We start from the raw sequence: 26,030 nt of genomic DNA on the forward strand, positions 1-26,030 counted from the left end.
CTTTTGTGTCCTCTAGATTTATCAGTTCTCTGAATTGAAGTACAGATTCCTGGGTTCAGTTATTTAGTGAGGTAACAAGAATGGAATTTGTCGTAAATGTCATGCAGGCCCCTGAAAGCAGATTTTAAATTAATTCCTGTGAATGCTATTGCAGGGGGCCTGGCTCTGCTCTTACATCATATAAGTATTTCATTAGAAATCTGCACAGTACTGGTGCAAGCAAGAGAAGAGGTCCAATATGTCTGGTGTTCACCTTCTGCAGCCGTCTTTTCAACACTGGCCTGTGTAAACCTAACTTGAAAAGAAAGATAGAGATATAAACCATTTTCACCTTTTGACTCAACCACAATTTCTTCAAAAGATGGTACTGTGCATTGCCATCACCAACTATTTTAGATCTAAGCTGAAAAATTTTTCCTCTCCTTGGCTTCAGAACAAAGATAGACCTTAACTACTAGTAAGTTTATATTTTGCACTGAAATATGGCACTTGCATGTCAGAAGTTTTCTTAGGGGGATGACCTTTAAAAACCTCAGAAGTAGCAGAGAGATGAAGATCATAGAATCACAAAATGGTTTGGGTTGAAAGAGACCTAATTATCACCTAGTTCCAGTGTCATGCGGCATCCAGGGTTGTCGCTAGACCAAGCAGCTCAAAGCCCTGTCTAATCTAGTCTTGAACACCTCCAGGCACAGGGCTCCACAATATCTCTGGACAGTGTGTTCTAGTGCCTCACCACCCTCACAGTAAAAAATTTCTTTTGAATATCTAATCTAGGCCTACCTTCTGCCAGTTTAAAACCATTTCCCCTTGTCATGTCACTACATGCCTGTGTAAAAAGTCTTTGGGTACTGTAAGGCTGATGTAAAGTCTCCCTAGAGCCTTCTCTTCTCTAGGTTGAGAAATACCAAGTCTCTCAGCCTGCCTTCATAGGCGAGGTGCTCCAGTCCTCTGAGCATTTTGTGGCCTCCTCTGGACTAGCTCCAACAGGACCATGTTCTTCTCATGGCGGGGTTCCCCAGAGATGGACAGAGCACTGCAGATGGGGTCTCACGAAAGAGAAGGGGAGAATCACCTCCCGTGGCCTGCTGGTCATGCTTCTTTTGATCCAGGGATTTCTACAATAAAAAATTTTCCTTCAACCTAAAATATGAATCAAGCTCCAACTTAGAGATCAGCTCTCAAAGCTGATGGTTCAGCCTCACTTGGTGTTTAACAGGTAGATTTAATGAATCTCCCTGGCACTGTGGACTACAAGTCAGGAAATTTATAACCATGCTGGAAGCAAGAGATTGGAGGTTATTATCTTTCTCAGATGAGAGGGAAAAGATCATAAAAAAAATCAAGCTTTTTGTCATGAGACGAGGGAGCAAGTATAACTAGGAATAGGTGAATCTTTAGTTCATAAGAATTATCTTCCAATCAGAACAAGATTTAAAAGTCTAATTGTGGAACAGAGAAACAATACATCCTGCACATACTAGTTATTCTGCTGCATTGGTAACAGGTTAGAAACATTTGCATTTTCGGAGCTCAACATAGAGAGATATTGAAAATTTCTGGTTAGACTAAAATATTTAGAGTAATCCCTGGAGTCAGGAATCTGAAGGATGTACCTTTAGACTAAAACCATGACTGTTATGAGGTTCTAAGGACCAAATCTAAATCAGATATTCTATTTTAACAATATATTTGGAGATGACAGATCTTCCTGTGAGAACCTCTTGACAGTTTGGGTCATTCACAAATATATTTGCATAACTTCAAATCAGAAAGTAAAATCTGTATGCAAATTCAAATAAGAAAACAACTTCTTTTGATCTTTAGCCTGCAGGGAAGCCAGACACTCTTTCGAGGTCTGGTTGCTAAAGTTTAAGTTGCATAGTTAAATATAAACAATTTCACTTTTACTTTAGTCAGGTGTCATGCTTTCCTACCAGAGCACCCTCATACCTGTGAAAGAGTGGAAGAGAATAGAACTCTATCTTATGTTTATTAAGCTTGGCTGTTGGATGATAATTCAACCTCCACATTAATTCAGGGAAAAACATTTCACCATTTTATAGGCTGAAGAGGGAAAGCTAACATTTTCACCCTCGATACTCGTGTAGGGTGTAATCTTCTAAAGTTTACAAGGTTCTATTTGGCCAGTTTGCTTTGGGATTCCTGATTGCACTTCAAACATTGCAGGAATTGTTACATTTGCCTCTCTCCAAGATGGCAAACTTCACCTCCTTGAAGTATAAGACAGAAAAGGAGGTGGGTTTTGGTGTTCTCTTAAGCAAATTATCAGAGTGTTTGCATTTCAGGGATACCAGCAGTCCAATCAAATCAGGATACTTCAAACTAAGTTTAATAAAAGGCAATCATACCACCACTTACTATGGAGTTATCAATGAACTCCATAGGAAGAGGTTAAGGTTTTCAGGGACTCTTAATATAACAGATTCAGAGTTTTGCTTAACTCTAAAAAGGGCTGCACTGATCCTTAAAAATCATAAGACCTTATCAAGTGACCTTTCTTAAGAAACATGTCTGTGATAGGATTTGTAAAAATAACATTTACACTAATACTAATAAAAGAACTCATCAAAGAGAAAAACTTCTTGAAAAGGGAAGTTATGGAGCTTTAATTGTTGTTCTGAAGCAACTGAGGAAGTATCATTTGCTTGCACAACATTCATTACTGTTGATGCAGGTAAACCAAAATAAATTAAGAATGGGGTGATTAAATCTTACCCCCTACATTTCAAAGTATTATTGACTCAGGAGTGGATTTCTTGGCTCTGTTTTGTCAGTTTATATAGGCTGACACATCACATCCATTATTTTAACACAGTTTTTGTGTGTGTGAATTATAACTACTCTGACTGACTGGCTGCTCTGTAATGTAATGGATGTAGACAAAGGCCGCCTAAGGTAGAATACTTTATTAGGTCAATTAATATACCAGCAGCATCTTGTTCCTGGGTTAATCATTGGACTGAACCTTTACTTTGCATTTAAATGTGGCTATGGCCATAAAAATGACTCAGAAAAATGACATTTCCATCATCTGTGTTTATTCTCTTCCCATGACTTACACATTACATTTACTCAGTTTGTGAGTCATAACTTGATTTTAAAGGTGTCAAAACATCATGCTCAACATGACATAAAAAAAAAAAAAATCCAGCTGTGATGTCTCTACATCTGCACATCACTAACAACAGTAATAATTCTGAAACTGCAATTAAACTGGTGATGTGGCTTTAGGGTTTTTTAAGGAGTTGGTTTGGAGTTTTCTTAGATAATGCACAAGGCAGAAGAACATCTGTCCTGCCCTCCCACAGGACCTACTAATTGTATTGGTTGTATTATCTGTACCTATTCCATAATTCATACGACAAACAGTTCTTTCTGTTTTTTGGAACCATCATTTCACAGCTTTCCTTTCTGAAAGAATATGGAAGAAAAGTCAGATAAACCTTTTTGTCCAAAGTGAAGAGGAAAGAGTCATTGAAGTTAAGTGATAATGTTTGTGAAAGAACAAATATCAACAAATTGGACATAGATAAATTTAGACAGGGAATTTCACCCCCAGATCACCTGGGACCAGGAGGTGCAACAGGAGAAGTCTTCTAAAATGTGCTCTCAATAACTAAGTAATTTTGTGATGTGGTACTTTTGGGTTGAACTTAACCCAGAAGGGTTAAATTCTGCATAAGCTGCTCTAAAAAGTGGGTTCCTACTGCCAGCTTCTCAGCAAAATTCTGATCTTTCTCTGGTATAATTTGTAATTCTGCTGTAGCAGCGTATGTTTGTTAGACCCCATACACTCTCAAGCAATGGAATAAGCCTCAGCAAACATAAAATAGAAATGATTAGCCTTAGAAATTTCACGGGTGGTTTGGGTTCTTTTTTGTATTGGTTTTGTGTGGTTTTGGGTTTGGGTTGGTTTTTTTTTTCAATGAACTTTTAGAAAGAACAGAGAATATTTAAAACTTGAAGTGATTGTGGTTAAAAAGAGTCAAAATGCACCAGTAGTTGCTGTCTCCCAGCATCTGAACTCTAGCAGTTACTTGGTATTCTCAAAGTGTTAAGGAAAACATCGAAGATATCTCTGCATTTTATATCTATTGGTAAATTTTGACTTTTTAATGGCAATCACTTATACCAAAACTACATATATTGACCCAAAGTCCTGGTTATCTGCAAGAAATGAGCAGATTTTTACTTAATACCTCAGACCTATAAATTAATTTTCACAATTTTACTCCAGAGATCAAGATGAAACACAATATATTTAAGTTTATAAAAAAAATGTTTTGGAAATACATTCTCAAATGTGTAAAGCTCACTCTATCACAGCAGCATTTCCTCCAGAAAGGCAAGCATTATTATCTGGAAGCTTCAGTATTTATCTCCCCACTCAAATATTACACAAGATTTATAGTCCCTGTGTTTTATATCAGACAGCTAATCAGAAAGCTTAAATCAATATTTTAGACTGTTAAGTACTTTTAGAGAGCAGTTTTATAGTGATAAAGGTAGCACAGCAGAACAACCTGATTCTGCAGTTTCACCTGATCACCAAAAAACCTCAGAATTTGTGACTTAGGAACAGGAAAGTATTGTGGCCTTAAAGAATGGCTTCATTGCAAAGTCTTTTAGAGTAGAATGAAGGCATCACAGCTTGTGGGCTGTGAATAGAGGCAACATTACCTCATTGCCATTTTTCCCCTCTCCATTATTATTAGGTCATGCAAAGATATGGACTCATGCAGGACGCACCAGAGAGTCTTGAAAATCCATTTCTAGGACAAGAAAAAAAAGTTTCCAGCTCTCCATTACAGGGAGGTCTAAGGAATTTTAATAACACCAAAAATATCAGACAAGACTTTTGCGGATCTGTGGTAGAAAAGAAGATTCAGAAGAAATTATGCATCTAAACTTTTTTTCATAGTTCCACTGTATTCCCCAACAAATAGTCATATCCATTTTGAGATTTTCTCATCTCACTTCCAGGGCAATTACCCAATTTTAATCAGATTATTGTCCTACCTTGTCTAAAATCCTGTTTTGGAGAATGATTTCTTTTGGGAGGAGCAAGACCTCATAAAGCACTTGTCAGTTATGAAATTTCACCTCCAGCTGAAAAAAGGCTTTTTCTGAACCACTCTGTCCACTAGGTTAATCTCCTTTCCTAGTCACACTGAATTAACACTTCATGCTGTTTATTTCACCATGATCAAAACAGGCAAACCACAAGGTGAGGAGATTAAAGCAATTTTCCATTGTAAACTCATACATCCTAATTGTCCTCCATTTTGTCTTTGAACAAAATGGGCAACCAGAACAGAGTTATACCTGTAGCTCAGTAATGATACCTAGCATATCTTCCTTGAAAAAGTGTTTCACAAAGGTTATATGCTCATTTCAGACCTGCTCCGAAGAGGACAAGAAAATTTTGAAAAACACCTCAAACCAACATGGACTTTCTACATCAAGAAGACTTCATTTCTGGATGAGGAAAGGAGGCTTATGCTGTTATTCATTCATTCTGGCATTTCCAAAAGGAAGAAAAAAAATTCTCAAAGCTACAAACTCCACAGAATTCTGCATTATCCCTTTGGAAGAATCTGCTTAAGTGCTTAATCTTTCACTTTTGTTATCAAGAAGACTGTAGGCCCAGTACTGAAGGTGGGGTTGAATTCCACCTTGAACATATAGCTCATGTTTTCCAGAGGGAAAAGCAATGAGGTTTTCAATTTTATTTACAGGCAAAGAAATTGTAGAAGAACTAATGGGGCAGTGAGTGCTCAAGGAAACTGTTAAAATTAAACATGACTTCTAATTTATCACAAAATGATTTCCTTTTAAAGTGTTCTTAATTTTTGTCAATACATACTACAGTAGCATTGGGAAACTACCTGCACAATGAGCCCTATTACTGTAGGTATGATGTATATATGTAGTTAAAATAATTCTTGTCCCAAACAACTGGTAGCCTAAAGAGAAAACTTAATGAAAGTGATGTTATCCCCATTAGCCAAGAACAGAGGCACAAAATTTCAAGACCAGTTTCACTGTTACAACTTTAGGCCCTAGAATAAGAGAGGATAGAATGACAACCACTACACCTCAAATTCAACTGCATTCTGGTGGAGCCTTTATCCCTCTTCATTTACTGCAGCATACATGACACGTCAAAACCCACAAAATCTAGTTTGTACTATGGCCCAGCTATCAGCTCAGCACTGCAATTGTGGGGCAAGATAAAAATCTTTGAATGTTTTTCCTGTTTTGGGGAAGTGTCCAGCCTGATGTGATGGGCATATTTATTTCTTTAAACATAGTTTAATTTACCAAATTTGAACTTTTAAGAACATTTTAAACTTCTTAAAACAAACCCCTTAGAGATAATTGGTTTTTAACATGAAAAGATTTACGTTACAAAAATATTTTAACTCAGATATCCCAGAAAAAAATTGGCACCTTAATCACATATAAATTAATCTAACAACTATTTTTTTAAAACCAGAATTTGCTGAAGAATTGACATTAAGTACGCTACAAAGCAAAGCCACTGTGTAATTAGTGACTAAAAGCTTTCAGAAGTGACATCTACCTTCAAGTAAAACATTTTTCACCTGTCTCATTATGTGTGGAAGAATGTAAGATGGATGAAAAAGTAGCTTTTCACTTTTGTCTTATTTTTCAAACTGTAATTGTTGCCATGTGTTAAGAAGACAGTTATTGGACAGTCATCCTCAACTCCTCTTTTAGGTAAGGCTATTAAGAAATAATATTTCCGTGCTGGATACTTGAGTACGCAGTCAAGGATCCTGCATCAGAAAAAAGTTTTTTGCTCCCAGAGGGCTTAAAGAAGTAGGCAAGAGACAATGGAGAGACTTGAATGACCCACTTTTTGGGTCTTAACAAGGCACCACTTCACTGCAGAAAGAGAAAAATCCTCTGTCTGGACCATGGCTGTGGCTCAGCTAACTGAGCTAATATTGGGAGCTTTATTTTAATATGAAATTATGTTTGAAAGACAGAGCATTGGGAACCAGCCTGAGTGCTCTTTACACATGACTAGATGCAGTGAATGCTTTTTACAACAGAGAATTGGGAGCCAAGTGTCTGTCACAGCAGTGAAGACAGACAGTCAGCATAAGAAATGCTCTGCAGCTGCATTCTGCATGCACATCCTCAGGGCAAATACACATTTGTCAAAGCCAGAGGAAAGTACCCTGCAGTAGCTGAAGCCCTCAACAAAAGATGCCAGGATGAGAAATCTGAGTTGCTTACATGGACAGGAAAGACATTATGTTCATAAGGACAATTTGTGAGAAATGTTCCCTAAATGCATGAGTCCAAGGAGTAAGCTGTGGTGAAGATGCTAACCTGAACAATGGGCACAGTGGTGGTGTTGATGAGGGTTTGGTGGCAAAAAATAGGAATTTTATTTTTACTATTGTGGTTGCTGGTGAGCTAGAGAGGTAAGCTGAAACTTTGCCCTGGACCAAAACTTGGTCTGAAAGAGAAGGCATGGTGTGGGAATCACCAACACAGAGGTAACAGGTGAAATTTTACAGGTGGTTGAGAGTGTTCAGGGAAATGGCACAGAAGGAGAAGAGAAGGGCGTCAAAGACAAGTATGCTCAGGATGCCACACAATTCTGCAGGAGGAGAGGAAGACACCCAGCAGAGTACAGAGTAATAATAAGTGACCTGCCATCAGAAAAATCATGAGCATGAGGCTGAAGGTAGGTCTGAAGTGTCCTAGGCTGGCAATGATCTAATCACTGAACTATCCTTTTGCCCACAGAAGCTATGATGTGATCTCAGAATGGATGAACTACTGGTGGCTGTGGAGGAGAGGTGTGAAAAATGAAGCTCAGTTGCTGTCTTTCATCCAGTGTCATGGTGGTTCCTGAAATCAAATAAGATGAGCAAGTAGGGACTTTCTCTTGCATTTGTAACAGGTGATAAGCCTAATAAGCATAACTATGGTACATTATTGAAATTTTATTCCCACTGGGGTAGCTATCAAAGTGCTGACTTTCATAATATGCTTACCACCCATGATAATTTGCTTGGACCATTAATCAAGAATACTTCCATGAACTCATGGGGACACACCAGTATATGTAACGTTGTCAGAAATAAAGTCAAATTTTTAATGGTTTTATATGATTTGTTAACTTAGGATTTTTTTTTTCCATCTGAGCCCCTAGCAAAACTTTAATCAGCACCTATGAAAAGTTAATCCAGTTTCTTTCAATAGAACATGTGCTTCAGACTATTGAGTGCCATCATTCGCTGGTATTATAGGGCCTGAAGAAATCATTGCAGGGAGTGCATTAAGGTACGTGTGAATGAAGTGACTGTCACAGACGTTGCCCTGTAGTATCAGGCCATGTGGTGTCTATCAATCTACATCCCGAAGACAATCCTCTCTGTGCCTCCCACACTCTCTGCCTCATACCAATTTTGTGGGAGAGTAATTTCAATGAGACATTGTCATTCCTACGTTTTCTAAATTCCCTTTGTGACTGCTACTCATGAACAGGCAACAAATTCAAAATAGCAGTGACTGCGGCAGAAATTCAGTTCTTAAAAAAGGCAGAGATGAGGTAAGATCAATTAGTCTATACAGGTGGCTGAAAGAGAAAATGAGGTTTCACGACACATTTTGAACTACTGATGTAATTTACATTTGAAGCTGTTTGAAACAGATCCATTTTAGGGTTTTGGCAATTTGTATACAAAACCAAAGCATCTACATTTTTTTTCTTCCAAAATGCTGTATTGAGAATATTCCTGTGGATATAGGGATGTTGGTTTTTGCTAAAATCAGGTCAGTAAAGAAAAAAAATACACAATATTTTCAATAAATATTAAAAAATCTTGAACACACACATTAAAAAATAAAAAAAAGCAAAGACAATACTGAGATTTTTTGTTTGTTTTGTTTGTTTGTTTGGTTGGTTGGTTGGTTTGGTTTGGGTTGGTTTTGTTTTTTTTTTTTTATCTTTCTTTTTTCTGTAAAGGACAGTTTTGGAGCAAGAATCATTACTGAAAAAATTCAAGCAATTTTAGTGCTCTAGATTTGTTTTAAGATGTGATATTAATCTTTTTAGCTACAGAAGATAAGGGTTTGGATCTAGTTTGCAAGTATTGTTAGTCAAGAACTGTTCCACTGAACTGAATGGGAATAGGCTAATATAAACCAGCTTTGAATAAAATCTGAATTATAATTCTCTTCATTTGATTTGTTAATTAAGGTTCAATCATTTTTAGACTGAAGCCACTAGTGAAATTTTCATCAGCACCCAGGAGTAGATAATCAAACCCTTTTCCATAAAGAAGGCCTTTCAGTTCATCTTTATGAACTTCCTATCTTGTCTTGCTCACAATCAACCTACAGTAAATTGCCTGGAGAGTTTAAATATGATTGTATTGTTCTTTATGGAATGATATATCTCCAACCTGAATCTACAGAGAGATGGAGAGACCAAACTTTTATGTGCATGCACAAATGTGGCTGACTATCTTTCTTGCCACTGGACTGCACAAAGGAAGCAGGATTAGTAGCTCAGTGATTGTACATTGTGAAAACTGTAACATATTCAACACTTTTCTTGCACAGGACTGAGTCTGGAAATCTTTTTTACCTCATTGAATGAGAGAATATGATCAGGACAAGTGCCTTAGCCCCTGATTCCTGCTAAGCACCATTGTGAGACCTTGAATATTTGCTTTAGATGGTCATGGAAAGAGGGCAGCTGGCAAGTAGGGCTCACCAGGGAGTATCCTCCGAGCACTGGCAGCTAGCTGAATACTGACCTCCTGGCAATATGTGGACTGTCCCAGGACAGCTGCCTATGGATGTTGCTGCACTCCCCAGCATCACCAGGCTTTTTAGACTTTCAGGTATACAACTCCTGCATGGAAGAGTGGTGGTATTCATCTCATCAATCCCACTGCTGAGACGGGATTTTTCTGTGTGGTCTGCTTCTGAGTACTTCCCCAGTGTGGTTTTAAATGAGTCAAAAGAGAAACACATGCTCCCCCTGAAAATAATTTTACAGCATTGATATTAGAGAAATTTTTCTCATACTTTTCCTCTCTTCTTAGAACTACCATTTCTGTGTTTGTTCACCTTGCTCGCTCCTTTTCAGAGTGAACAGCCTGCTTGTTATGGTAATGTTACAAATAGCATGAAGTAACTGAAGATCTTGAATTATGAGAAACACACCTGGATTATTCATTTGTTGCCAAAATTGCCCAAAGGATTTCTGTTTTATCCCTGCGGTCCCTTGATCTTAATGCTTCCTTCACTTTAACACCGTAGTATTATATATATTTTTCATCTGCTGCAGAATTAGACAGACCAGAAGTGATACCTTTACCAATTCATCTTCACTTACACTTTCTTCATTCAGCCTGTCAGAGACTACTGCAAAAGGGAGGCAAAGCTGGAACATGACAAATAGGCACCGTGATTGTTTTCAACATGCCACAAAAAAGTAGGACAAAATATCTTAATGTTTTCCTCTTTTCCCTCATCCTTCATTCAGCAGAGATTTGCTGTCATTTATAAAGGTCACTGGCCTATGAAGCAACTGAGAAGGCAAAAACTTTTTCTTTCTTTCAAAGTGTGTACTCGAGCTGTAGCAATAACATAAACCCTTTATTATGTGATGGTTGGCTGCAGCCACAGATAGTCACAATCAGTTAAATAAAGAATTTTAGGGTCATGCCTCAGTTTATTTATACCTGCCCCAAAAAAACATGTTATAAAATCAGATAAGATCATGTTTTAGTGTAGGCATTTTGAAACTGATGACAACTCTGACAGTTTTTATTGCAGTGATCCTGGAATATATTGAAACGAGGCCATTCAGCACTGTTCAAAAGGTCAAGAAAAAAAAATCAATAGATTACTATGTCTCATGCTGTACATCTTGTACATGCATTTTGTAAGTATGGCTCATAAGCACACTCTGTTTCCTCACAAAACTCTTGGGAGCTGATGACTCTTATGTTCCAAAGGTAAAATATTTTCATTTCAAAAGACTGAGATAGTCACAGCAGCATAGTTACCTAACTTAGACTTCCATCACAGTCCACAGGTCAAGTGTCTTAAAGAGAACTATCTCTTACCATGCATTGCTTTTCCTCTCCATCAAAATTCCTGAGGGAAAAATAATCTAAGCAGTTTAGAATACAGAGGAATGAGGCAATACAAGTATGGTTGTCATGATGTATAATAACAGCTTTTCCCCATCAAAATATTTCAAGTTCCAATCAAGATGTTTTACTTTTGAAATTTCTGTGCTTTTCCTTCCTCATGAAAAATGGCCAACTTTCTTAAAGTTAAGTGCTTAACTTCGAGTGGCTAAGTAGCCCCATTTAACTCAAGAGACTGTTCAAGTGTTCAAAGATAACATCCATTTACAGAGAACAGAGTATACAGTACCTTGTGTCAACTTGAGAGTATAAACAGAAAGAGTATTTGAAGATTTTTTTCAAAATGAGTTTTCTATTCATTATAATTTCTAGTCTTTAAGTTGGTTAAAAAATATGGTAGGATTTGAGTTGATTCTGTTGATCTACTTTTTTTTGGTGGAAGAAAGGCTTTTTCAGGCTATGAGGCAATGATGCACTTCACAGACTGGTGAGGCAGCAATTCACAAAACAGATCTGTAGGAAAGTAGGATCCAGGAAGAAAGGCAAGTAAACTCCCTGAAAATAGGAGGCACCATGTATAATGCCTGTACTCCCAGAATATGAGTGCAAGCTGTTTGTCTTAGCAGTTTCTCACAAGAAGTTACTCCTATAAAGTCTCCAGCAGATTTAGGGTGCTGTGAAAAATTTGAGTCTTTATGCTGCTTTGAAGAGAGTCTGCAGACTTAGAACTCAAGCTCTAACCCTCTGATGATAAGGTTGTTAAATATCAACAGCAATTCCTGCCCTTCTTTGCCTGAAAAAAACCCCATTACTCACTAGTCCAATTTTTCTCACTGTTTTCTACAACTTTCTCTTCAGAAACTCTATTGCCTTCATTATCTTCATGCCACAGAGACATTTCAAATATGCCATTTAGTTTGGGACAGATAAATGGGTCCAGCTCACAGGAATACAGAGCATTAACTAGTTACCCTGAAGATTAACACAGGATTTAGGTGACTAAGTCTAGAATGTGTTAAAAGGAGAAGCCCCCATATCAAAAAGAGAAGCATGGTATGTCCCCATGTTACAGGTACTGTAAGACTTGCACACCTGGCCTCACCTGCAGGGAAGAAAGTTGATCTTGAGTTCTTCTCAGAGTCCATCTGCATCATCCCGCGTCGTGGTTTGAAATAATTCCCCCATGTTGAGGTGTGCCTGTGTGAAACTTCTTCTCACTCTGGAGTAAAGCTGCAGGGGGTTTGAAACTGGCTTTTTAGGGGTTAAAACCACAACATCCCACAACCCAATGTGCAGAGACAAATGTCTTCAGCCATACTAGCATTTTTATACCTGCTTGCCTAGAAGCTCAAAGTCTGATGTTATACCCAACACTTGACAGGAGTGGCAATTTTATGAAAAAATTTTTATAACTCTCATATGGAGAAGGATAGCATTTGTTATGGAAGCAGTTTCCTTCTACCTCATTTTTATTCTGGTAAATTCTAACAATTTTTGAGAGAGCAAGTTCAGGTCTATCTCAGCCTCTCTTTGATGATCCCAACATTTCTAGTGTTTTAGAACTTTGGCATTATGAAGATAAACTGGCATATTTTCAAAGAAGACATTTTAGTCTCAAATTTTAACCAGATTTTCTGAACAGAAAAATAATGTGGTGAACTTTAAAACAAGACCACCACAGGCAGAACATTCTATTCTAGCTGCATTTGACATCCTCACCCTTCACCTGAATTTATCTAGAAGAGATTGGCAAAAAACTATGTCTGAATGCACCTGACACACACTATCATTCATGACAATGTATGAAAAAATAAAGCCTAGGACAATTTAAGGCAATTTAAACCAATAGTGCTCAAGATTATATAAGAATCTTCTCAACCTGTCCAGAAGTTCAGTGGATAACATACAGTAAGTGGATTTGAAGGGCCTTATTTTTTCTGGTCTCTTTCTTCAAGTGCTAAGAGAATGGAGAATGCACTATCAGCGAGATGGTTGCTGTAATCTTCACTGTTGAATGGACATTGTTGTGATTGTCACTAAAACAACATTCCAGAAATCAACTTATTTTAGTGTTCTCCCAGTCATTAACACCATTTGCAGTGTAAGAGACAATGATAGGAATAAGCTCTGGTCCTTGACTTCTGCATGTCAGCTCAAAACAACAGTGTGTCAGCACCACAAGAAAAGTTTTGTTGAAAGTATATTATTTAAAAGTTCAGAACAATCAAGGTTTTGTAGGGGAAAAAATGTTTCTTTAAGCATATTTTCCCCCTTCAGCTGATATCAGAATGCTAATCTCCACGGGGATATTCACAGCAGGATAAGTGTTTTTTTATGAAGCCCCACTGGTGTCATGTAGGTCACATATCCACTGCATATCATAACTCTTGAATATACAGACAGACTAAAATCACACAGGGACCCCTGGGGTCTCACTAATGGAATTTTTTCTCCATGTGTCCTTGTAATAGCTCGAGAAAAAACATGAGCTAATTGATTGCCTAGTCTGTAGACAGGCACCATGAGTTCATGTCCTGTGACATGTTAGTAATATGTAGGCGCTAAAACTGCTTTGCAAATCTCATTCAGAGTGGCTCAGGCTCAGATCTTCAAAGGAGTATAATGACAGATTAAGAGGTCTCCGTAGCCATGAAATCAAGCTTGTGCCAAGCTCACATGCATGGATCTAACTCTAGTGTCAGCTGGAGCTGCGTTGCCTTGGATCCTGCATGACTGTGTCCATATCTTGTATGAACTAGTTACAAAAGAAGGAAATTGAACTTTTTTCTTTCAGAACCTTAGTGAACCCTCTACAGAATTACCTTCCTCTTATAAAACTTCTTACCTGAAGCTGCCATCATTGAAAACACAGATAATAGAGAGGAGTGAAACTAGTTCTCCATAACTTTATTATTTTTTCATGATTTTTTTTTTTTAATAGAGTACATTTTTTGATGAAGTTTTTGTCAAGCTTTTACGGATGAAAAGTAGAGAGCACACAAGTTAAGTTTAGCTGCAATGACTCTAGTTTCCTTGAAGTGTCATAATTCTTGTTATAAATATGTTTCCTTATGAAAGGAAAGTGTAATTATTTTGCTAATATGCATGAAAATAGCATCTGAGGAACAGAAACAATATGGTGCTGTTTGACTTGGAATTTACTCCCCAGCTGTTAATAACCTGCCTACGTCTCTGGTGGAATTGCGAGTTTGTTATTCCTGTGCTTACAACAAATAGCAACTGTTTCTGAAACTAGGAGTTGGGCCAAAGGGAAAAAAACACATAAACAAACCCTTAAAGTCCATATTGTGTATTTAAATTAGTTCCCTAGAGCAGCAAGAAGTAAAAAATCTCATGTGCATTTTGTTACATTGTTCCAAGTACTGTTTAATTTTTGGAGAAAGCAAAAGTTTATGACAGCCTTTTCGAAATTACATTTGCAATTACATATGCCCTCTAATGTTAAATAAATATTATCAATGATTAGTAATATTATATTTACACCAACTTTTCCCCAAACGATACGGTTTAGCATGTCATGGACTAAAAGTATCTTATTTTGAAAGACAGTTACAAAGTGACATTGTTCCAGATTTTCATTTTATCATAATTTGTGAAAAAAACAGCAACTGAATACCACATGAATTGTATCTAAAGCCTGGGCAATTTTGACAATTATTTTCATACATTTATGTTTTGGGTACAATTTTCTAATGTATTTAAGTGAGAGTGAAGGTTTTATTTTAAAAAAAGGTATATATCAGTCAAAATCTGGTCAGATCTATTAATATCTACTTTTCTGAACTTCCAGGCAAAAAAAAAAATTAAGGTCCTTGAAATATTTTTTTCATTATTAGATTTTACTTTAGGTAAGCAAAAAAAATTGCCTACTGACAAGGTTATATAATTGAATTCGTCACACAGTCTCTCTCCAAGCCCTGCTACTTGGTCACTTTGTCACAAGAAAATTGGCTTTGCTGAACATCCTGAACATTAGTAAACTTAAATGTCTCAAAGAAAAATGTAAGAAAAAGAATCAGAACACTATCAGCACCTACTGGCCTTATATTCTTTTATTGTTATGAACAGAAGCGTTTCACTGGTGTGATCTGTAGTATAAAGAAAGGTAGGTATATGAATGTCTTTAATAGAACTTGAACTTTTGCTCCAAACTTACATCAAACTCCTGTTGTATTGATTTTATGGCATGAGCTGTCTCCCTAGCACAGGAAAATCCCATAACCCGTCTGAAAAAAAAAAGATTTATCTCTTAAATAATTAGTTTTGCTTCCACCTTACTGACTTTGATTTTTCCCATACTTTGCTAAAATGACACATTCTCAGCACTAATGAAGCACATACATATATTGTGCTGGAGGTGATTTTTTGGTTTTGCAAATTTGTGACAGTGCTTCAAATACCCTGACGGCTGATATATTGGTCAAATAAATCTTCCCGATGGGTAATAATACAGTGCACTCCATAATGTTCCTTTGCACGTTGTATTATTTACCCACACTTATCTGCAATTGCATGTTTGCTGGAGAAACAAGTGGTGTTATATGGGCAGCTCTTGTGTAATCAGCATGATTCCTAACTGGAAGGCAGTGGAACTCCTGTTTGGAGGTGCTAAGAGGAGGTAGAAGGCAAGCTGTTTGAAGTACTCCAGATCTCTGTGTAAATTAAATCCTATTCAGAGATCAAGAACACAGATTATGCATGAACCATGTCCTGATAAAACAGGATTTTGATAATTGAAGTGGATCTTAAGGGATGTATAGTTTGCATTGACTGTTTATACAGCAGTGGATAAAGTCAGGTGTGCTATTTATCCATGGGCCAGTCCAAGGACCAGGGACAGGGCTGTGCACCCACAAGAAGATGAACAAAGGAACTCTGAAATGTATTTAACTTTCCAAGTATATATTTTCTACATTATGAACATTTTTTGTAATTCGGATTTAAATATTTTCAAAGAGTTATAGAGTAGTCGAAGTTGGAATTGATCTCTGGAGGTTATCTAGTCCAATAATCCCCTTTCTCAAAGTAGGGTCAACTAGAGCAGGATGCTCAGGACTTCATCTAGTTAGGTTTTGAATATATCTAAGGATAAGGATGATACCACAAACTTTCTGACAAACCCATGCCAATGTTTGAATTGTGTTCAGGAATCTTAACCTGATAATGAAATGGAATGGAAACAGAAAATGAAAATACTCTTCCATTTTCAATGTCTCATCTGAGAAAAATGAGATACAAATAATTAGCAAGTGTATATCTATATTTTAGCAGTTCTTCTTCTGTTAGTAACAAGAGAAAAACAATCCATTTTGTTGGCTTCCTTTAGTGTATGCAGTGAAAGTCTGCTCTTACACAGTGCAAATTGGGCACTTGTCCTTTGCCAGAGAGCCCCTGCAGGTGCTGGCATTGTTGACAGAAGCACCAGAACCTTTCTACTGATTTCAGTGGGCTTTATGCTAAAACAGATCTCAGATCTTTTAAGCAGACATGAATTTTTCTTGCTTATATTTGACTGAGATCAGGCAATTATGAGAAAACAGTTTTAATATTTAAATTAGTCAAATGCTTAATTATGAAAGCGTTGAAAGAAGAATGCCCAGTTTCATTGCACTTCAATGGCTTGTAAATTGGCAAGTAGCTGTAAATTAACTCCTGAATTTCTTTAGGTTAATCAAATCAGATTTAATGAAGTCTTTGAAATCCACAGATTAAAGGTATAAAAGCGTGCATCATATCATGGGGGAGAATCATAGTAATAGTTGCTAATTTCTATTCTATTTCCTTTTGTTCTCTGTCCTTTTCCCATAGACCTCTAAAAAGGAATAGAAGTGTAATATTTCTGGGAAGCATGTCTTCAAGTGATGTTAAAGCCCTGATCTTCACAGAAGAATATCTGATAAATTCTTCACTTCTTTTATCTGATCATTGATTGAGAAAGACTTTCATTTTCCTCTTCACTTCCCGTTTTGTAGACTTCCTGTCACCAATCCCACTGCATTGCCTAGCTTGCAAAACATAGAAACTGACATTTCTGTTCATTTACTAAAACTATTTTCCATACATAATAAATCAGTAACTGCTTTTATTAAACATCAGTATTTCATCTTGCTGTCCGTAAAAAAAAAGGAGGGAATTAAAAAAAATTAATTATTTTTAGAGATCTGTTTGAAAGATATCAACAAAGATATCAAAAGGAAGACAGATGACATGATTCAAGTAAAAGGATTGGTAAATATCTTGCCTATAGTCTGAAGACAACAGTGTTTCAGGAACAGCACCTCAAAGAGTGAAATCATATGTCTAAGGAGAGTGTGTTTTCTATTTGTTAACAAAGTGAATGTAAAAGAGTGTGGGGAAAGAGGAAAACCCAGTGCAGATTTAAGGCACGAATTCAAACCTTACCCTGAAGGTCATGTGCAGCTGACTAAGCTTGAAGTATCTGATAAGAAATGCTGGGGACACAATATCATGTGGATGGAATGCCAGTCACTTCCTTCCCCTCCATGCTCCCTGCTACATAAATCACTTTTTTATTAATCTGTTAACCAAGAAGACAAACCACCTCAAGAAAAGGCAATTTGCCTTTTTTATTTGTGGACAGTATTGTTGCCAATTGAATTATCAACTGATATTTTCTTCTGTTGTAGTACTTCTTAATAATAATTACATTTAAAAAAAAGTTTTCCATGCAAATTTCATTGTATTTCAGCATCATTATCATCAACCAAAAAACCATTTTGATTCAAGTCCAGATCTTCATAAAAATGTATCAGAGTGAAGAATATTTTGTTTTCTTTCTACCTTCAAAACTCATAGGCGTTTGCTCTGATTCTGTGGAGAGCAAGGTATCTCCTAATATTGTCTTAAAATTGTTCAGGGTTTCATTCCTGTAAAAGCTAGTTTTACTATAAGCAGGAAGCAATCACCTTCTTGCAAGAGGAAGGAAAGACCTTTGTGGCAAAAAAATAGCTCTACCTCTCTGCAGATAATAGTAGATTTTCACTTGGAAAAAAAAATATGCAAAAATGATGTGTTAGAATGATGTGTAACTGCTTCCCCCTCAAAAAGCTGGGTCAATGTCTGCCAGTTTTCTGTGGTGCATTATAAAAGGCCCTTGAAAATCAACTGAAGGTTTAAAGAGTCCAAGCAGGAAGAATACTTCCAGTACTCCAATTAGTGTAAATTTAGTGTTTTAGCACTCCACATTTCATTTCTATGTTGTTGGATAGCATACTCCTTCCAACGTATGCTCCCTGGCCTGAATATTCAACAGAGAAATGGGGACAGTACAGACATTCATGAAGAGTAAAAACTGAAATTTAGCCCATCCCTTTTACCAGCTGTGAATAGCCTTCCTGTTCCACTCTTATTCCTATAAAGTGTAGGCAGATTTTGGCCCTTAACATGCTCTGGAGAAAACCCATCATAGTTATTACTAAATAATCAGTTGATCTACTTTGTAGAAAAGTTACAGGATGACATATGAGAGCAGCCCTACTGAGAAGGATTTGGTGGTGCTGGTGGATGAGAGGTTGGACATGTGCCAGCAATGTGCACTCACAGCCCAGAAAGACAAATGTATCTTGGGCTGCATCAAAAGCTGCCTGGCCAGCAGGCCAAAGGACGTGATTCTGCCCCTCCACTCCTCTCTGATGAGACCCCACCTAGAGCACTGAGTCCAGCTCTGGGGTTCCAGCATAGGAAATACATCAACCTGTTGGAGTAAGTCCACAGGAGGCCACCAGGATGATTATAGGGATGGAGCACTTCTCCTATAAAGACAGTCTGAGAGAATTTCGTTTTTTTCAGTCTGGAAAAGAAACAGCTTAGGGGTAACCCAGTTGCAAGGTTCAGGTACCTGAAGTGAGACTACAGGAGAGATGGAGAGGGACTTTTTTTACAAAAGCATGTGGTGACTAGGTAAGGAGGAGTAGATTCAAACTAAAAGAGAATAGGTTTAGATTAGATATTGGGAAAAAATTTTTTACTGTAAGGGTGGTGAGGCACTGGAACGGGTTACCCAGAGAAGTTGTGAATGCCCCATTCCTTGAAGTGTTCAAGGTCAGGCTGGATGGAGCTCTGAGCAACCTGGTCTAGTAGAAGGTGTTTCTGCCCATGGCACAGGGGTTAGAACTAGATAATTTTTAAGGCCCCTTCTAATCCAAACCATTCTAAGATTCTATGATATGATCCCAAGACTTGGATAGACTGGCTAAACAGTGACACTCAGGGTTTCAATATTCAGTACCTGGGATTATGTGGTCATGTCATATAACATATATATCATATATTACCTGTACATATGCGATATGTCTGCATAGATCATGTGATTACCTGTACCTGAAAGTTAACTGCTTCAGTTATCCTGAATGTTTTCAGAAAAGGGAGCAGGAAGCATAAAGCTTACAGTGATTACCCTCAGCTTGGATTTAGCCATATGCATAAAATAAATAAATAAAATGGTTCAGTTTAAGTGTAAAAATTCACCAAAGGAAAAAAAATACCCTCACAATACACTTCAACCCAGCTCTCATTGTTATTCACAGCCACAAACAAGAGTTTGTTAGGCGCTCCCCAGGTAGTCTTTCATCTGCTTTGTAAATGCGTGTCCCAGCACAGAAGTATGAGCACTCTACTGTTCATTAGCCCTTCATGTATCACAGTCCTGTGACTACTCAGACAAGACACACCTCTGATCAAAATTTGACTGCACGGGTACTTTCTCTATAGCAGCAGGAGATAAATTTAATGCCAACTGAAAGAGTATTTTCAGTAAGCTTGATCACAATAAAGAAATCATCTCCTGCCTGACTTTTGGCCAGCAAACTTTGGCAATTGGTTTCTCTGGTGTTCAAGAAAAGACATTTATCCCAGGGTAACAAATATTTTTCTCTCTCTCTTTTGTTTTATTACGTTTAAATAGAGACGAATTGGGAAAACATTTGTCTTGTATGGGCTGTGAAGGAATATTAAGAAGCCTGTGCCTGTTAGCAGCTTCCATAACTATGCTTGGTTTACTGTCATGCACCATTCTGGTGGAGGAGAATATTTCGCAGCAATGTAATACAGCATCTGTATTCTTCATTATCATCAATTGTGTCTAAGCTATTTTCTTTTATATCGCTTTCTCCCTCTTGTTTTTACAGTTGTGGTTACAAAAGAATAAGTAAAAACGTAAATAATCACCTAAAAGCCCAGTGAGAAGAGAAGGAAAGCTGTGGGAGGTACAGAATACTGATTGGGTTGTGCCAAACAATCCATTACTGTGGGTTGTTTGCCATTTTTCAACCACCTGAGTGTTGGCTTAGAAACATAGAATAATTTAGGTTAAAAGGGACCTTGGGAGTTGATCTAGTTCAACCTCCTGCTCAAAGTGAGGCTACACTTAATAAACCCTGACTGATGAGACTTTTATCCAGTAGGATCCTGAAAGCCAGGATTCTGGCACCACTCATTTTCCTTGTGCAAATTCCTACTTAAAATGTGACCCAAATTCCTTTGTCACCTCAGCTACTTCACTGGAACAAATGAGTGTTTATACAAGTCTATTTTTTCCTCAGTTTCTCTGCTAAAAAGCAGACTTCTTTTTGGAGACAGGCACTGTGGGAAGAAAGGATGATTTTTTTATGGTAAAATTAACAAGTTAGGAAAAAGTCTTCTAAGATCTGCTGCAAAATTTACAGAGTAAGCCCCTTCCTCTCTCTGTATAACATTTGTCTGCTATAGCAGCATGGTTGTTATACTCTGGGTCCTTCTGAAATGCTGTGAGGTAAAGTAGTCATTTGAGAGAATATCTGCTTGGAATGACTGATCAATTGTCCAACTCCAGCAATGAAACAACTATTGCTGTTGCCTTTCCCGAGCTTTTCTTGGGCCTGTTAGTGATCTGAGACAAGAGTCTCACAGACAAAATGCAAACGGACAGTGTGGCTCTTCCTGATGTGTCAAACAGGCTGGAAGTATTTTCCAGGAATGAATTATATCTGTCCAGGTTCTTGCATAACATCAAACACAGCAATGTCTGAGATTAGGTGTTGAGTACTACTGAAATGCAAACAAATAAATGCAATATAAAAAGGTTAAACTTGTCACTGTGCAAAGATTTTTGCCAATAAACAACATGACTTGTTGGCTGTACTCTGTGCGTACATTGTGTGAAAATACATGGTAACCCACGGTTATGTAGTGTCAGGGAGATGCAGGCTTTTCTGTCACCAAGGTACACAACAGCAGCATTTGAGATGCAACCCTTCTGCTCAGCTGAACCTGCCAAACAACCTTTCCATGACCTCTGGCCAGCCCTGTGTTCCCCTTGGTAAGCAAGGTTAGTGTGTCGTTGAATGCACTGCTGATACCAACAACTGTTGCTCCTCCTAAATATCATAAGCCAGATGTGAACTATTAGACAGCATTTGGGATTCAGATTTAAAAAGCTTTTGAGCTTCTTTTTATGCTGAAGGCAGAAATTGAAGATATTAATTGCACTGCTTATAGCTTCAGTCTCTTCATCTGAATGAGATGTTTTGTGATTTCCATAAACCCCAGGAGTATGATGCTTGAAGCTGAAATATATTTCCTGACAGATTGACAAATAGGGCAGATTTTTTTTCTTATTATAGCTATTGGAATTGAAAACACTACCATATAGAGATGCCAAAAAAAAGACTCTTTTTATACATAAGGGTATTGTTTCCAGAAATGCTTTGAAAGATTCTCCATTAATATTCCTCCTTTTTGTCCTACACAGGGAAGTTGTTTTTTTAACTGATTATATATTACATAAAACCCAATGTAAGTCTTGAAACCACTGAGGATAGTTTGCATAATGAAAAAGGCTTTATTCTACCCTTGTTCAATACTGTGATAAATCAGAAGTAATTTTACTACAGTCATGGTGTCTGATGGGTGCAAGAGAGAACAGAATTGCAGCCAGGTATTTTTTCAAAGAAGCCATCCTGGGAGATACTGACATTACTGTATTTTGGTTGTACACAAATGATTAATGGTAGAATCATATGCCATCTGTTCATGCTAATTATATGAAATGTTTGTAATAAAACCTAAAACTCAGCGTGTTTGTTAAACTCCTGAAATTCAGGCTATTACTGTGGAAGATTTATTAAGGCCTATGAATTTTACACCAGAAATTGGGATCCTGCCATGAAAGAATCTGGAACAAGATGATGTATTGTTTGTTGGATCAAAGGAGTTTTAATGTGAGCAGCATTCTTGGTTTTGTGAGATAATTTTGTTTTGGGGCTCTGAGTATGACTGAAATTCAATCCAAAATTCCGATGAGAGAAAGCAGGGTGAACTCTTGCAGAAGAGAGGCAGAAAAAAAGAGCATCCTGGTAAAATCTCTTGATAACCTACTGTGAATTATCAGTGGCTTTACTCAAAGCAGTGTAAGAATGGGTATGCCAATACATAGGTGTGTGACAGACTGTGGCAGAACAAAAGATGAAAGCTGTCTTCTGTCCCTTACCCTTTTCCTGAAACAGCACCTGACTGTGAATCTCTCTTCCCAGAGGTGCAGTCCTTTTCTCCTGTTATCACAATGCAGAGAGACTGTCAATGCCTGCTAGCCAGAGGGAGAAGGGGTTCCCAGCACAGTCACAGTACCATGCAAGAAAAGGCTCTCCTAAACGAGAGTGCAAATTTAGCAGGAAGAGGAGGACTGGGTTGAGGTAACATAGTACCTGAATTTTGAAATATTTAAATTAGATTGGTATCCCTTTCCGAGTGATTTCAAGGACATGTATGTGCTTAAGGACACCCTTGGTGGTGTTAGACTCTTCCTGAGGGAATGAATAGACACAGAGTAACCTTATCTCAGAGACTTGCTAGTGTGCCCTTTTGCTGCAATGGGTTGCATTAAATCCTAGCAACAAAAAAAAAAAAAAAAAAAAAGGAATAGGTGGAAACACAAAATGCATGACTGGTATTCTGCTCAGCTGTATGTGAGTGTAAGGGGAAAAAAGCATTACTGCCATTTATGAGGTATAACAGACATGTTCAAGTGTTTTGCTTTTAGATGTTTCATTCTTTTATTGGAAAGGGGATAAAAGTCCTATAACTTTTTTCAGCTAATGAAGAAAAGTACTTGGGAGCAGCACTAATTGAATGAAGAGGAAGGGCTGTACACTAAGGATCAGAAGCTGGGGTTCCATTTACAGTTTTGTGTTATTTGCCTTTTAGTCGTTTCCATCTTCACAGTGGTGATGATAATGCTTAGCTGCCAACAGAAAAATATTTTGTTATCTACAGCTGAAAAGCACTATATAAGTCTAAATATTATTTAAGTATCTTCTTCCCACCCACTCAGTAAGTAAAATATGTGAGAGTTATGGAAAGTGATGTGATAATTATTATACAGAGGCTGAGCTTTGAAGTTGAAAGCCTGTTATAACTCATTATATATAATACCTCTCAGACACTATACCAATGAGCTTGGTATAAAAACTCAACAGAACAGATATTTAGCAGGCTAAAATGGCCACACAGTGCAGCACAGTTGCAGTTTCCTTGAATGTACAACATCCCTAAAAGTCACAAGCTGCTTTGGGTGCAAAGCTTCCCGGCACACTTCAAGCTATGATTACAATGCAATAAAGGATGCTCAACTCTCCAGAGTTCTGGGTGATGGAATGCATTTCACACCTGTGGAAGTTACAGACAAAACGAGGTGTAGAAGGATGCTGGGTCCTCTCACTGCTGAGTTACCAGGAGGGCAAATAGTTAAACATCACCTTCTTTTCCTTTTTTTTTTTTTTTTAAGGCTTTAAAAACCAACTTCTAATTTTCTATTTTTTTTAAGATGCTTTATAATGCAATTAGAGAGCTCCTGGAGGCACTAATTGGATCATAAAGTGCCTTCTTCATGTTCCAGCTGAGGAGAGAGGAAAAAAGGATCACTTCACGTCCTCTTTGCACCTGCTAAGATGTTTGTGAAACACCTTACAATTAAATTATAAGCACCTAGAGGAGACTTTAAATTACATGCTATAGAGCTAGAACCTTGAGTCAGACAGCAGAATCCACAAACTCAAAGCTTACAAAAGCCTCATATTCACCTTTTGTCACTTTTCTACCTCCTGGGGTGGAAAAAGACCTTTGTTTTTCCAGTGCCCTGAGTTCTTAATATTCTCTCTCAAAACCATGGTCTAAGTATATCCTAGGCTAACCGCAATTTCTTGCTGAGCGTACAATATGTCTTTTCAATACTCTGGCCCAGGAGGGAACCTGACAGCAGGCATAACATGGATGGGTCTTATAATCACTAACAGCTCCTGGGTAGTCATCTCTGAAATGAAACTGCCCAGCGGATGTGAGGAGGTGGAGACTGTGGAGCTTTTATCCTCTATGAAGGCTGGTATGGGGAAATGAGACAATTATGGTGCTAAATCTGGAAATTGTATGAGAACAGTGCAGATTGCAGTAACCCCGGAGCTGTGTGAGGGAGAGGAGAGCCAGGGACAGAGGGAAGAAGAGTTTCGTGAGATTGCTGTGCCGCACTGTAACGTATTCAGCCCACCATAGTGCAGGTTCCTTTCTCATGCTTCGCAGTCTGCACACAGGTTTGATACCAGTGGCAACACGAGAATGGGACTGACCACTTTCCCTCTGGCAAGGAGGCTCTTGGCTGTTCATTTTTCGGACTGATGTATTAACCATCATCAAATCTTGATTGTTGTTTTATAGTCTTCTTTGGAAAAGGATATCCAGAGACAACTGAAATTAATGTATTACTTTGGGGTTTCAGTAGCAGGGTTGTATTTCAGAGAGTAGGGAAAAAATGACTGCTGGATCTCTAACTCAGTATACAAATGCATATAAACTCTGACCAATCAAGTAGCATACTGTGCCTAACAGCCCAAAGGCCTGGAGAGTGATGTATCACCTACCATTGAGTCTGTCTGGTACAGGTACATAACTGCACCTGCTCCTGCATATAGAATTGAGTTGGAACTTTTTGATACCTTGGACTATTTGGATAATTCTCCATACAGAGGGTTCTTGACTAGTATTTAGCTTTGACTTTAATTCATAGAAATACTTTTCTTGTAGATATGTAAATACATTTATGAATTAGAGCCCTATTGAGCCTTTAGACTCCTAAATACATCTGTGAACTCGGATCTGAGCCACCCTCTTTTTGTTCAGATAACTCCTGGACTTATCCATGAAGACTGTAAACAGATTTTTGTTTCTCATGAGATTTTTGTTCAGTAAAATTCTGTGTGGAATGACAATGTAGAGCCCTCAATGTTAAGAGGCAAGAATGATGATTTGGTGGGCTGCCTATCTGGACTGGATTTTGAACGTGTGTAAAGTTGGTGAAAATCTCTATCTGAAAGCCAACTCTGCTCTTTTCATACCTGCTCAATAACAGATTTTGACATTTTTTGGTTTTGCGGGTTTTTTGTAGCTTTTCTTTAAAGTCATAAGACTTCTTCATGTTTGGTTTTGTTCTTTCAGTTTTCAACATGCATTTTCCTCTCTTCTTATTAAGTAATATAAATATACTTTGCATTGTTTGATTTTGCATATAGAACTTTCCGTGAAATTATGTTCACACATTGTTTAACCTGGATCATCCTATTTCCCAAGTTCTGTGTATTTTTTAAAGATGGTTATTTAATTATGAGTTCTTCGTGTTAACTGTTCTGCTAGTTATATCAATTTAAAATATATAATTTATTCTCTTTCTCTATAGAGTATTTTAATAAGAAACTGTATGCCTTAATGACAACATATAGTATTACTTGTTCTATTAAAAGGGGACTACATGCTGTACTCTTCTCATTCTGATATGAGAATCAGTTGCTA

This window comes from Manacus vitellinus, unplaced genomic scaffold (genome assembly GCF_001715985.3).
Source record: "Manacus vitellinus isolate BGI_N305 unplaced genomic scaffold, ASM171598v3 scaffold_3_pilon, whole genome shotgun sequence".
NCBI lineage: Eukaryota > Metazoa > Chordata > Aves > Passeriformes > Pipridae > Manacus > Manacus vitellinus.